This window comes from Leopardus geoffroyi, chromosome D4 (genome assembly GCF_018350155.1).
Source record: "Leopardus geoffroyi isolate Oge1 chromosome D4, O.geoffroyi_Oge1_pat1.0, whole genome shotgun sequence".
Lineage (NCBI taxonomy): Eukaryota > Metazoa > Chordata > Mammalia > Carnivora > Felidae > Leopardus > Leopardus geoffroyi.
In genome coordinates, this window is record NC_059342.1 from 6,744,528 (window position 1) to 6,759,303 (window position 14,776).

The following is a 14,776-nucleotide window of genomic DNA, read 5'->3' on the forward strand; positions in this document are numbered from 1 at the left end:
CTTCGGCTCAGGTCATGATCCCACAGTTCGTGGGTTCGAGGCCTGAGTTGGGCTCTGTGCTGACAGCTCGGAGCCTGGAGCCTGCGTCAGATTCCGTGTCTCCCTCTCCCGCTCACACTCTGCCTCTCGCTCTCCTTCAAAAATAAATAAACATTAAAAAAAACAGAAAATAACAAAAACAATGAGAAATTTTTTAGTGCACATACGTCACTAACATCGATGTTGCTTATCTGAAACGTATTCACCGCCTGTATTCAAATCTAGCTGGATAGCCTGTGTTTTATTTGGCAACCCTACCGGTCATGGGAGGATTTGGACCCTTTCACTCATTGTTTCGTAAGTGCATATTTAAGAAGACACTTGCCTTTAAAACGGGGTGGGAAAGTCAGGCTTCATGATGAACCCGTACCTCCTTATGGAAAAATACGTTCACTACCCACCTGAGTTCACAAGAGCGTACAGAGAGGCCAACTCTGGGTCACGTTCTATTCGCGACACGCCAGCTGTGTCTGCCCTTCCCTCCATCCCTGCCACGTGCAACTTGTCCTACACACCACTCCTGCCCGAGGAGACTAAGTAGTCCGGCTGGTTGGACCAGGAGAAGGACCACTGCCTGACGGTGACCGAAGATACCTGGTACAGAAGGTGAGCTGAACCAATCAGATTTCTGGTACCTCCAGAGAATTTCGACTATGACAGTGCGGTCACTAGCAATGGCAGCTGTGGGAACTGAAAAGATGCCCTGATAAGCCTTGTGCAAACTGAATTTGTAAGAAGCAGAAGTTGGGGTAGAGGAAATAGAGTCATCAAAAAGAAAGAATCCAACTGCAGAGCAGAAATCAGCAGACTTGCAAAGAATAGCTAGGGTCCGTTAATGAAGGAGCACCGTGGGAAAGCTCCATTCACTCAAGGTCTCCAGAGCGTCTCAGGCTGCAAAACCAGCCTCTGGTTCCTGTCTCCTCAAGGCTCAGTTGTGTTGCTTTTTCTTGCATGGTGAAGGATGCACATCCCTTCTATACTTAAAATACTTCCTTCTCGGGGCGCCTGGCTGGCTTAGTCAGTTAAGACTTAACAACCTTCATTATTAGGAAGGTCTTCCATATCCAACCACATTTTCATTACCCATATTTCTTCAGCCTAATAAAACATGCCTCCAAGGCTCTCCCTCTATGGCCCAGATGCTTTCATCGGCTACTTTGGATTATTGAATATTTCTTATGACCACTTCCACCTTTGTCTGATTTCTCACATTCCTGTAGAGGCAAGTATGGATATAGAAATATCCGTTTAATAAGCTAAAGTGACTTCCACACCTTGGCTGCAGTACACAAAATACAACGATCAACATTTCAGTGAGACCTTGTGCCTGATAATTGAGGAATAACTCATACAAGATCTTGACTGCTTTGACACTGATGACAAAATCATTCCCTTTCCCAATATCAAGCAGTAATAAAGTTGGCAAAGCACATTTGAAACTCCCAAGGAAACAAGTTACAAATGATTCTATGTAAACAATTCTATGTAAATAAAATGACTTCAACCCCCACTTTTGTTAGATGCGGAAACCTCAGGTTCCAAGGGGTCCTAAAGAAAATGGACAAGGACTCCAGTAATGAATACCACCAGGAATTTAAGTATTAGAAGCCAGGGACTTGAGAAACTCATCAGTGAGGCATCTAAAAGACTTGGTAAGTGGGTGTTATTACGACAGGCGGCTCACTTTTGGCATCAGCTTGCCAGATTATATATAAAATAAGAAACACAGAAAAGGAATTTCAGAGCTTCAATCTAACATTTTTTTAAATTTTTTATTAAAAAAATTTTTTAATGTTTATTCATTTTTGAAAGAGAGACAGAGACAGAGACAGAGCATGAGTGGGGGAGGGGCAGAGAGAGAGAGAGCGAGACACAGAATCCAAAGCAGGCTCCAACCTCCGAGCTGTCAGCACAGAGCCCGACGTGGGGCTCGAACTCACGGACTGTGAGAGTATGACCTGAGCTGAAGTCAGGTGCCCCAAAAGAAAAATTTTTTAAGTTCATTTTCAGTAATCTCTACATTCAACGTGGGGCTCAAACCCATGATCCCAAGATCAAGAGTCACATACTCTTCCAAAACTGAGCCAGGCAGGTGCCCAGCGTTTCACTAAATTCACTTTTGCTTGAAGCTAGTACATACAATGCTGTGCCCTGCTTAACTGGCACAGTCCATCTGGAAAATACATAGTTCCAGAGCCTCAAAAAGTTGGTAAACTTGTAATGTGCAGGAGTAGTGAATGATAGCAATGTACGTGTAGGATAGCATATAATCCAAAAGCAGTGATGGGAGCAAGAGAAGAGATTTAAACCAATTGAGCAAAGATTTGTGATAATAATTACTCAAAATGTGGCTAATATAAGCAAACTCATGATGCCATTTTAAGGGTTCAATTATGGTGTCTGGTCATGTCAATTTTATAACAAAAAGCATTGAGAGACAAACATTTACAGCAATAAATAGGAACATTTTATTAACAGAAGCCATAATAAATAATGATAAAAATAATAATCTTGAATTTATGTTCCAAATATAGCAATAAATACATAACATAAAAGTGTATAAAAATAAGGTAGAAATGTAACTACAATGAAGAGATTTTAATCCTCTGCTTTCAGAACACTATCAAAAAGAGCATTAATAAGGATACTACAGATCTGAATAATTTATTATATTGCTCAGTACCTCTTAGATAAAGATCTGCAGGCAATCCCTCTCAGGGCTCACAGCCAAGACAGAATTTCCTCTCCTGATGAAGAGATACTCTTTTTTAGCTCTGCAAAACTTTGAAAGTATTTAAGAGAGATTCTGAAATATAAAACCCATGTAGTTTCTATTTTGTTGAGGATGCTAGAAAGCGCAGGGCCAGACTTTGCTCTTAACAATGTCATTTCCTTAAGCCATGATTTTTAATATAGTGTTAATTTCCTCCCTCTCTGCTTGGGTTTCTGCCTTCTAACATGTATTCCTGGTGCTGACCTTAGTGTATCTGTGCTTTTATTCTAAACCACCTGAAATCCTTTCTTGAAAGTAAATCATGAAAAATAAATCAGTACAAATGCAGTCTGAACATGGCATCTAATGACACAGAAAAGTGGTACAGACCTGTTGAAAATCCTTGGTCAGCCTTGGAATGGGCTTTTTCAAGCCTGGACAGGACAGACAGGCTTCCCTGGGCCACGGCTTTTAAAGGACTCCTTATCATTTGCATAGACCAGCATTAAAATACATGGCCAATCCCGGTTCAGACGGAAGATCCTTTGGCTGACTATCATACCATCTCTGCTGCTCTCGTTGGAATCTGTGTCTCTGACAAGCCTTATGTGCATGGTCCGTCTCCTCCTGGTTCCTGGCTTGCTGTCCCCGTGTTGGCTTCCCCAGCACTGATCTTTTTCCAACATTTACTGGCATCCCTACTAAGAACCATTTTCACCTAGCAAATCCAGCAAGCTGCCTAATTCCTCCAAGAGCCAACTCTTGTCTGAGCCCAGATCTGATCAAGCCTGCCTTGGTCCTGGCACCGTGGGGGACACCATAAGGGCCACATGCAATCAAGGGAATTCAAAACACATGCTTTCTTTCCAAGTCTCTCCATCAATATACAGTGAAGATTACAGAATGAGAAACAACCAGAGAAGCACTTTGTCATTATAATAAAGTATCAATTCCACATATTAGTGCTATCAACTTGAAAAAGACAAAGGCAGATGGAAATGTTAATTACATCTCAAAAAAATCTCTGCAAGAAAAAATACAAATATCTTAATACCTTCAATACCTCTCTTCAAGTAAAAGCTCAACTTTCCACGTTTCTTCTAAATATCTCACTCATTGACTCATCAGCTAGCTATTGGCCATCTACTGTGTGTCAGGTCTGGGTTGAGCACTGGGGAGACAAGAGTGAAGGAGAGATAGTGAGCTTATGGTTTAGTAGAGGGGCAATCTGGCTCACAACAGGGGTAAGCACAGGGTGTTGTGGGCGCACAGACTGGCTGTCCTGGGTTCCCGGAGTAGGAGAGGCCTGAAGATGAGGAGGGGCAGGACTAGAAGTTGCCTCCCCTGGGGGTGAGAGCAATGAATAGAGGTAGTACGGGTGGACACAGAGGAATGCACAGGGGAGAGGATTTGATGAGGGGATTTGATGAGAAGGAGGGGAGAGGTGTGGATAATAGCAGGCCCTGCTTTCAGCAGAAGAATGGCACCTTCACTGTGATGGGCCACACAGGACGCTTGACGGAAGAGGGGAGATGATGCCTGGGGTCAGTGATGCGCGTAAGGGGTAGAGCAGGGTGGGGGGGGGGAAGAAAAAGAGAAAGGGAGTGGGGAAAGTGGGGGTAGGGGGGGAGGTTGAAGACTGATGATCCCAGGACTACTAACATCTCCACTGACCACAGATGCTGGAGCAGAAGGTGGAGATGACCGTACACACTTGCCCTCTCTCACTAGCTGGGTCAAGTTGATTCTACAGCCTTACACCCACCAACTCAGACCACATGGTATGTGTGCTGGAAGGATCCCATTTGCCTGGGCTAGAAGCAAGCTGAGTGCCTTGGAGAAAAATCTGGTAAAATCATCTTATTTTTTTTTAAGTTCAATGCAATTCTTTTTTTTTTTTTTTTAATTTATTGTCAAGTTATAACTAACATACAGTGTACACGATGTAGTCTTGGCTTCGGGAGTGGACTCCCGTGATTCATCAATTACATACAACACCCAATGCTCATCCCAACAAGTGCCCTCCTCAATGCCCATCACCCATTTTCCCCACTCCCCCAGCCCCCCATTCCCATCAACCCTCAATTTGTTCTCTGTATTTTAAGAGTCTCTTATGGTTTGGATTCCTCTCTGTTTGTAACTTATTTTTCCTTCCCTTCCCCCATGGTCTTCTGTTAAGTTTCTCAAATTCCACATATGGATGAAAATATGTGATATCTGTCTTTCTCTGACGGACTTATTCACTTAGCATAATACCCTTCAGTTCCATCCATGTTGTTGCAAATGGCAAGATTTCATTATTTTTCATCACGGAGTAGTATTCCATTGTATCTATACACCACATCTTCTTTATCCATTCGTCATTTGATGGGCATTTGGGTTCTTTCCATACTTTGGCTATTGTCGATAGTGCTGCTATAAACATTCGGGTAAATATGCCCCTACGAATCAGTACTCCTGTATCCTTTGGATAAATTCTTAGTAGTGCTATTGCTGGGTCGTAGGGTAATTCTATTTTTAATTTTTTGAGGAACCTCCACTATGTTTTCCAGAGTGGCCAGACCAGTTTGCATTCCTGCCAACAGTGCAAGAGGGTTCCCCTTTCTCCAAATCCTTGCTAACATGTGTTGTTCCCAGAGTTGTTAATTTCAGCCACTCTGACTGGTGTGAGGTGGTATCTCAATGTGGTTTTGATTTGTATTTCCGTGATGATGAGTGATGTTGAGCATCTTTTCATGTATGTGTTGGTCATCTGGATGTTTTCTTTGGAAAAATGTCTATTCGTGCCTTCTGTCCATTTCTTCACCAGATTATTTGTTTTTTGGGTGTTGAGTTTGGTAAATTCTTTGAGATTTTGGATACTAACCCTTTATCTGATAAGTCATTTGCAAATACCTTCTCCCATCCCACTGGTTGCCTTTTAGTTTTGTCGATTATTTTCTTTGCTGTGCAGAAGCCTTTTATCTTGATGAAGTCCCAATAGTTCATTTTTGCTTTTATTTCCCTTGCTTTCAGAGACATGTTGAGTAAGAAGGTGCTGCAGCCAAGGCCAAAGAGGTTGTTGCCTGTTTTCTCCCACAGGATTTTGATGGTTTCCTGTCTCATATTTTAGGTCTTTCATCCATTTTGAATTTATTTTTGTGTATAGTGTAAGAAAGTGATCCAGTTTCATTCTTCTGATATTGCTGTCCAGTTCTCCCAGCATCATTTGTTACAGAGACTGCCTTTCTTCCATTGGATAATCTTTCCTGCTTTGTAAAAGATTAGTTGGCCATACATTTGTGGGTCCAGTTCTGGGTTTTCTATTCTATTCCATTGGTCTATATGTCTGTTTTTGTGCCAATACCATACTGTCTTGATGATTACAGCTTTGTAGTAGAGGCTAAAGTCCAGGAGTGTGATGCCTCCAGCTTTGGTTTTCTTTTTCAACATTACTTTGGCTATTCAGGGTCTTTTGTGTTTCCATACTAATTTTAGGATTGTTTGTTCTAGCTCGGTCAAGAATGCTGGTGCTATTTTGATTGGAATTGCGTTGAATGTGTAGATTGCTTTGGGTAGCATCAATATTTTAACAATATTTGTTCTTCCAGTTCATGAACACAGAATATTTTTCCATTTCCTTGTGTCTTCCTCAATTTCTTTCATAAGCATTCTATAGTTTTCAGCATACAGACCTTTAACCTCTTTGGTTAGGTTTATTCCTAGGTATTTTATGGTTCTTGGTGCAGTCGTACATGAGATAAATTCCTTGGTATCTCTTTCTGTTGCTTCATTATTGGACCATTTGTATAGAAATTCACAAAATCATCTTCTTGGCCCAATTCCCTGGGGCCTACAACTTTTGGAAAGGTGGAACAATAAAACCTGAGAAATAACTTAAAAAGAGGGACTCTCCAAAAGCCCTAGAGTTGCAGTCCAGAGGCCTCTTTTGCTCTGGTTCTCACTCAGCTTTTCAAAGGTAAGTGCAGGGTGCCCTTCTTCCCAAGTAGAAGGCTCAGGTCCTCTCAGGGTAGCAGCATGTAGGTGACCACATGACCAAGAGTCAAGCCAAAGTAGATTAATGAGCCACAAATAGGTTGGATGAAGCAAACTACTGCCAGCAGCTCAAGACAAACTGTGGACTGAACTGAGCAGGAATTTTACAGAAGAGAGAATGAACATTGATCCTCACTCCAAGTACAGGGAAAGGCCTTCCTGATCTTTGATGTAAACTTGTCCCGATATATGTGATTCTTGGAGTAAAACTAGGTAGAGCAAAAGAATGCTCAGTCCTTGGAAGAGTTTGACAAATCACACAAGTGGAAAGGCCAATCGTATTTCTACTTTTGATCTACTAATGACTGACTTAGGCAGTTGGAAGTATGGTACCTAATTCAGAGCGACCAGCGACCAACCAGAGTCCCACAGTTAAAGGTCTCAGGAGAGATGATGGAGTGTTATTTTTTTTAATGTTTATTTATTTATTTTTGAGAAAGAGAGAGAGACAGAGAAAGAGAGAGAGAGAGAGAGAGAGAGCAGGGGAGGGGCAGAGAGAGAAGGAAACACAGAATCTCAAGCAGGCTCCAGGCTCTGAGCTGTCAGCGCAGAACCCATGAACTGTGAGATCATGACCTGAGCCAAAGTTGGATGCTTAACCCACTGAGCCACCCAGGTGCCCCTAATTGGGTGTTTTTGAGAGGAAGAGGAAGAAAACCAAAGATGTAGCCTTTCATCCAGACATGGGGACAAAGTAAATTCAAAGTAGATGAGGATAGAGAAATATGCTTTTTTCAAATATACACATACACACACACACACACACACACACACACACTCACACACACACAACCCATCACCTTCTGAACTATGAACAGATTAATCTAAATTCTTTTTAAAATTATTCCCTTTGAAAGTAAAGGGATGGAGACATGTAGAAGAATGAACCTGGACCACTTTCTTACACCAGACACAAAAAGAAACTCAAAACGGATGAAAGCCGTCAATGTAAGACAGGAAGCCATCAAAATCCTCGAGGAGAAAGCAAGCAACAACCTCTTTGACCTTGGCCACAGCAACTTCTTACTCAGCACATCTCCAGAGGCAAGGGAAACAAGAGCAAAAATGAACTATTGGGACCTCATCAAAATAAAAACCTTCTGCCCACTGAAGGAAACAATCAGCAAAACGAAAAGGCAACTGACAGAATGGGGGAAGATATTTGCAAATGACATATCAGATAAAGGGTTAGTATCCAAAATCTATAAACAGCTTCTCAAACTCAACACCCAAAAAACAAATAATCCAGTGAAGAAATGGGCAAAAGACATGAATAGACACTTCTCCAAAGAAGACATCCAGGTGGCCAACCAACACATGAAAAAATGCTCAACATCACTCATCATCAGGGAAATACAAATCAAAACCACAATGAGATACCCCTCACCCCTGTCAGAATGGCTCACATTAACTCAGGCAACAACAGATGTTGGTGAGGATGCGGAGAGAGAGGATCTCTTTTGCATTGTTGGTGGGAATGCAAGCTGGTGCAGCCTCTCTGGAAAACAGTATGGAGGTTCCTCAAAAAATTAAAAATAGAACTACCCTACGACTCAGCAATTGCACTACTAGGTATTTATCCAAGGGATACAGGTATGCTGTTTTGAAGGGACACATGCACCCCCATGTTTATAGCAGCACTATCAACAATAGCCAAAGTATGGAAAGAGCCCAAATGTCCATCGATGGATGAATGGATAAAGAAGATATGGTATATATATACAATGGAGTATTACTCGGCAATCAAAAAGGAATAAATTTGCCATGTGCAACTATGTAGATGGAACTAGAGGGTATTATGCTAAGTGAAATTAGTCAGAGAAGGACAAATATGTGCCTTCACCCATATGAGGACTTTAAGACACAGAACAGATGAACATAAGGGAAGGGAAACAAAAATAATATAAAAACAGGGAGGGGGGACAAAACATAAGGGACTCTTAAGCATGGAGAACAAACAGAAGGTTACTGGAGGGGTCGTGGGAGGGGGGGATGGGACTAAATGAGTGAGGGGCATTAAGGAATCTACTCCTGAAATCATTGTTGCACCATATGCTAACCTATTTGGATGTAAATTTAAAAATAAACTATTAATAAAACCCACAAATAAAATAACATAACATAACATAACATAACATAACATAACATAACATAACATAAAAGACCACTAGAAGATTCAGATTGCAGAACTCTTTGATGAGTCAATGAATACCATTTCCTAGAAAATTTACAGATTGCATCTATGTAGAAACTATTAGCTCTTGCACAGGCTTGGGCATATGTCTGCATGATAGTAAGGGTTAAAGCTGTGAGCATATGGGCACACGGAGTCAAGGGCAAGTCACAGGTGCCCTCTGATTTAGTTTTACACAAAGAAAGTAGATTTATGGCCTGCAAGCTTCTGACAAGTGTTTCTGTAGCTTGTTCCTGGCACTTCTTTGTGCAGTTTACCCACCACAGAAAGAGAGTCCTTTCAAGATGAGCTTCCAGAGAGGCCCTTCAGGTAATCACTTTCTCAGAGCAAGTGTCCTTTGCCATCTTTCCCTAAAAGCATATAATAATCGGGGCGCCTGGGTGGCGCAGTCAGTTAAGCGTCCGACTTCAGCCAGGTCACGATCTCGCGGTCCGTGAGTTCGAGCCCCGCGTCGGGCTCTGGGCTGATGGCTCAGAGCCTGGAGCCTGTTTCCGATTCTGTGTCTCGCTCTCTCTCTGCCCCTCCCCCGTTCATGCTCTGTCTCTCTCTGTCCCAAAAATAAATAAACGTTGAAAAAAAAATTAAAAAAAAAAAGCATATAATAATCTATTTCAAGGAAGCCTAAAAGATAGCTCTTTTCCAAGGAACAGTGACTTTTCAAGACCTCTGGGGCAAGAAGCGGAGGGAGGAGGGCCTTTAAAGTAGGTCTGGACTCAGAAGGCTTTCATCTTTCCCGAGATTAGTTTTCTCACCTAAATGTCTGCAATAGCCTCCTGATTTGGGGCCCATGGAATTGCATTAAGCAGTGGCCCTGGATGAATACTGTTGCTGTAAAAGAGAATAAAATCTGACTCAGCTTCTCGGAAGCCAGTGTAAAGAGGAAAGTTCAGTAAGAATTGTGTGTAGTTAGCTGAGACAAAGAACTGTAAGCATGTCTGATGGGAAGGAGAGGTTTTCCTGGTACTGAATTCTGAAAGTCCTTGCAGGGGGTCCTACTCAGGAACATTGGGTGATTTGTTGGACAATGTTTTCAACAACAGTTGCCTTGTAAGTGCAAAAGCTGAAATAAATTGCTTTATCTTGTAGTAACCACTCACCAAAATAGGAAGCATAATATTCAGATTTAATTCAATGAAAATTTTGTTTGGAGTTGACCTGAATTGGGTCAAGTTAATGGTCTTCCAGTGATTGAACTTCACTCAAAGACAGAATCCAAAATTAATAGAAGAGTGTAGAGATGGTAGGTCCTGTGAGTTATATTTCCTAAATTCATTTCTCTCAGGGGATTTTTTTTCAAATTAAATTCAAGTTAGATAACATACAGTGTCGTCTTGACTTCAAGAACAGAACCCAGTGGTTCATCTCTTAAATATGACACTCAGTGCCCATCCCAACAGGTGCCCTCCTTAATGCCCATCACCCATTTAACCACCCCCCCCAGCAAACCTCAGTTTGTCTGTATTTAAGAGTCTCTTATGGTTTGCCTCCCTCTCTGTTTTTATCTTATTTTTCCTTCCCTTTTCCTATGTTCATCGTGTTGTATTTCTCAAATTCCACATATGAGTGAAATCATATATCTGTCTTTCTCTAACTGACTTAATTTCACTTAACATAATACACTCTAGTTCCATCCACGTTGTTGCAAATGGCAAGATTTCATTCTTTTAACTCCTGTTAAAATCCCCTTTGATTTGATGAAAAAGAATGAAATCAAAGGAGATGATAAGGATCCAGATTATTCTCTCTAGAAAGGTGTGGAGTGTTTATGGTATATACCAGAGGATCAGCAAAACCATACCTATGGGCCAAATCTGTCCAACTGTATGGTTTTGTATGGCCCTTGTAGAAAGAATGTTGGGTTTTTTTTTTTTACACATTTTTTCTAACGGTTGGAAGAAATCAAAAGAAGAATAATATTTTGTGACATGTGAGAATAACATGAAATTCAAATTTTAGTGTTAATAAATAAAATTTTAATTTTTTTTTTGAGAGAGAGAGAGAGAGTGAGAATGAGTGGGAGAGGGGACAGAAGGAATGAAAGAATCTTAAGCAGGCATGACCTGAGCCAAAATCAAGAGTTGGTGTCTTAACCAACTGAGCCATCCAAGCACTCTGTCTATAAATAAAGTTTTATTGGAACACATTTACATTTCGTCTATGAATGATTTCATACTGCAATAGCAGAGTAAAGTCATTGTGGTTGAAAAGTCAAAAATATTTACTATGTGGCTCTTTACAGAAAAAGTTTACCAACATCAGGAATTTATTGCTGATTGATGACAAACCTCAAAGCTCTTGAGACCAGACAAATGGATTCCCTAATGGGATTCCATTCCCACTAGGATTCCCTAGTGGGAGCCACACTTAGATTATAGGCCCAAAATAATTTAGAAAGAGAGTCAGAATTTCCTTCAGGAAGTCTCATTTAATCTTTTAACCATTTAATGGTTGGCTTCCCTCCTATTTGTATAGATGACAAAACAGACGTCAGGTATTAAGAGGTGGCACAAACAGATTTCCAGGTACATGAGGTAAAACAAAGCAGGTCTGTAGAATCTTCGCTGGCAATGTCATCAAAATAAACAAACATAGAAGAAAATCCAAAAATTTACCAAATATGTAACCGAACATGAGAAAGCACTGTGGATACCTTTAACCTTATTGAAAATTGATCTTAGGCCATAGACTTCAAAACTTGGTTGGTAACCAAGGAAAAAAACAGAAGCAGAGCCCTAAGGAAAAGTAAGTCAACAGTGTCATAAGAACTCTCAGTAATTATGCTCAATTTACAAATGAAGTGAGAGATGAGTCAGCAGCCCTGGAAAAGTCAAAGTCAAGATTTGCAGGGACAAGCAGGGCAGCTGAGGATGTCAGTTTCCAGGGCATTGTGCTGAGTCGGAGAAATGAATATGAGGCCTTGGAGGTGGGACCTATTATTGGCTGAGTGGAGAGAGATTTTTCCTCTCTTCTGAGGTTCCACATTATCTCAGCAAAGGAACCCAGCTGAAGACTGCACTCAGCCCAGACTAGCTATTTCCTCCCTCGCACCCACACCCATATTCTTGGTTTACAGAAAAGCGGATAGAAACCAGCATGGTGCTCTTAAAAGGCAGAGAATGGGAAAGATACTCTATTCCCAGTGAAAGTAGAAACAGTGACGATTTGAATGGACGGCACGAGGGAAATGTAAGAGATAATTAGTTAATGCTGAAGAAAAACACAAAGAAATTAAGGAAGTTAAGAGGATAGATGATACATAAGGAGAAAAATAAAGACAATCCTCTATAAGAATTATCTATAAGGATAACTGGGACCTTTGCAAAAGCTGATGGAAGAGAAATAAATATTCAGAAACATAATTCCAGAGATTTTCCCGGAAATGATAGCAGAACCGATTGGAAGTAGCCGCAACACTTTTTAAATGAAGGTTTAACATTAAAAAAAGTATCAACATTTGTTTCCAAGTTAATGAGCTTCAAACATAAAGAATATTTCAGGCACATAGACAGAGAAAACAAGATACCTACAAGGGGGGATAATCGATCAAGTTAGTCTCAAAAAGCTCTTCAGCAATGCTAAGAGAAAAAGACTTTCGAAGTTCTGAGGAAAAAGGTAACCCAGAAATATTACAGACTACAAAGTTGTTGTTTAAACAGGCAGGTATTATTTCTTGAAATTTTAGAGAACTCAGGTCACATAGAACCCATAAAGCCTCTTGGAAAAAGCTACTTACCTATATAATCCAGCCAATCAAATCCACCCAGGAATGGGACAGTCACGGTAAAAGGGCTGATGGTGATCACAGAAGACTTTTAAATTTTAAGTTAAGACTGAACAGCTGGGAGAAACAGAACTCATAAAGAATGCAAATGTCACAATTCCTGGCAAGTTTCAAATACATAAGCAACAAAAATCAGGAGGTGAATGCAAAGGGAGGTAGGAGCACAAGTAGGAGTTCGTATCACCTCTGTTTTCCTAACAAAGGATCCATCTGTACTGTTCAAAATTAAGCTTGCTTGCCTGCTCGCTTGCCTCCTTCCTTCCTTTGTTTCCTTCTTTATTTTTAATTTATATCCAAGTTAGTTAGCATATGGTGCAATAATGATTTCAGGAGTCGATTCCAGTGATTCATCCCCTACAACACCCAGTGCTCATCCCAACAAGTGTCCTCCTTAATGCCCCTTACCCATTTAGCCCACCCCCCACCTAAAACCCCTCCAGCAACCCTAAGCATAAATTCTTTTAAAAATTACCAACCCCTTTTATTAAAAAATTTTTTTTTTAATATTTATTTATTTTTGGGAGACAGAAAGAGTGCAAGCAGGGGAGGGGCAGAGAGAGAGGGAGACACAATCCAAAGCAGGCCCCAGGTTCTGAGCTGTCAGCACAGAGCCTGATGTGGGGCTCAAATTCATTAACTGTGAGATCATGACCTGAGGTGGAGTTGGATGCTCAACGGACTGAGCCACCCAGGTGCCCCCCAAAAAGTTATCGTTAGTGACTTTCATAATTTCTTTTCTTAACCCTAGAAGGATAGTCTATAAAATATCTCTGGGGCTGAAAAAAGTATTATTTGAAATTCATCCACCCCTTCTGTTTCTATTGCTTTTGTCCAATTCAACTAACTACAATGAAATTTACGGTAAATTTATACTGTGATTTTATATATAATTCAAGCAAAATTAACGGGATTATTTATAACACAGTCCTATGTGTAGGTAAACCCCCGGGAACATTATATTTATCTATTTCTATCCATTTCCTTTTCATCTGTGTGCACAGAGAGAGAGATCTGGAAATAAGATCTGGAAATAATGCCGCCCTCATTTGGGGATATAGAACTTTGGGTGATTGTTGCTTTTTCCCCCCCTTCTTATAGTTTTATATTTCTTGAGCTTTTTTGTATTGTTTTAGTCACTTTCAAGATGTCTACACAGTAAAATTCACTCTCTCTGGTATATGGTCATTTGAATTTAGACACATGCATAGTCAAGTAACTTCCACCAAAATCAAGCCATGGAACTGGTCCATCACCCCAGTCTTAGCTTGTGCTACCCGTTTGTTTTCTTTTCTTTTTTTTTTTTTTTTTCAACGTTTATTTATTTTTGGGACAGAGAGAGACAGAGCATGAACGGGGGAGGGGCAGAGAGAGAGGGAGACACAGAATCGGAAACAGGCTCCAGGCTCTGAGCCATCAGCCCAGAGCCCGACGCGGGGCTCGAACTCACGGACCGCGAGATAGTGACCTGGCTGAAGTCGGACGCTTAACCGACTGCGCCACCCAGGCGCCCCTACCCGTTTGTTTTCCACCCCTCCCCCCCCCCCTGCCCCTCAAACCACTAATCCCTTCTCTCTTCCTATAATTTGGGGCCTTTTCCAGAATTTCATACAAATGGAATAACACCATACGTCTAGCCTTTTGGGTCTGGCTTCTTAGCACAATCCATTTGAGATTCATCAGTGGTTCTCAATGTTGGCTGAATATTAAAATCATCTGGGGAGATTTAAAAATCCTGATGGCCAGACCAGAGGTTAAATAAAAATGAGAGTGTCCAGAGACCCAAGTGTCAGTATTTTAAAGCTTTCCTATGTGATTCCATGGACAGTCAAGGGTGTGGACCACTCGAGTTCCAAACTGTTCCAAACCCCATAATTTTGTCAGCTTTCTCAAACCTGTTTTCAGTTAGGTTCGCTCCACTGGAGCTGGTTCACCCTTGGCTGGGGGCCGGGGGTGGGGGCTCACTTGTGCATCGTAGGGTGTTGAACAGCACCCCTTGCTTCTACCCACCTGATGC

The 14,776-nt window shown here is 41.2% G+C and overlaps 1 pseudogene; it reads right to left on the reverse strand.

Moving 5' to 3' along the window:
- Positions 1 to 3,448, reverse strand: part of LOC123593585 — a 50,508-nt pseudogene extending 47,060 nt beyond the window's left edge.
- Positions 3,449 to 14,776: the final 11,328 nt, after the last annotated feature.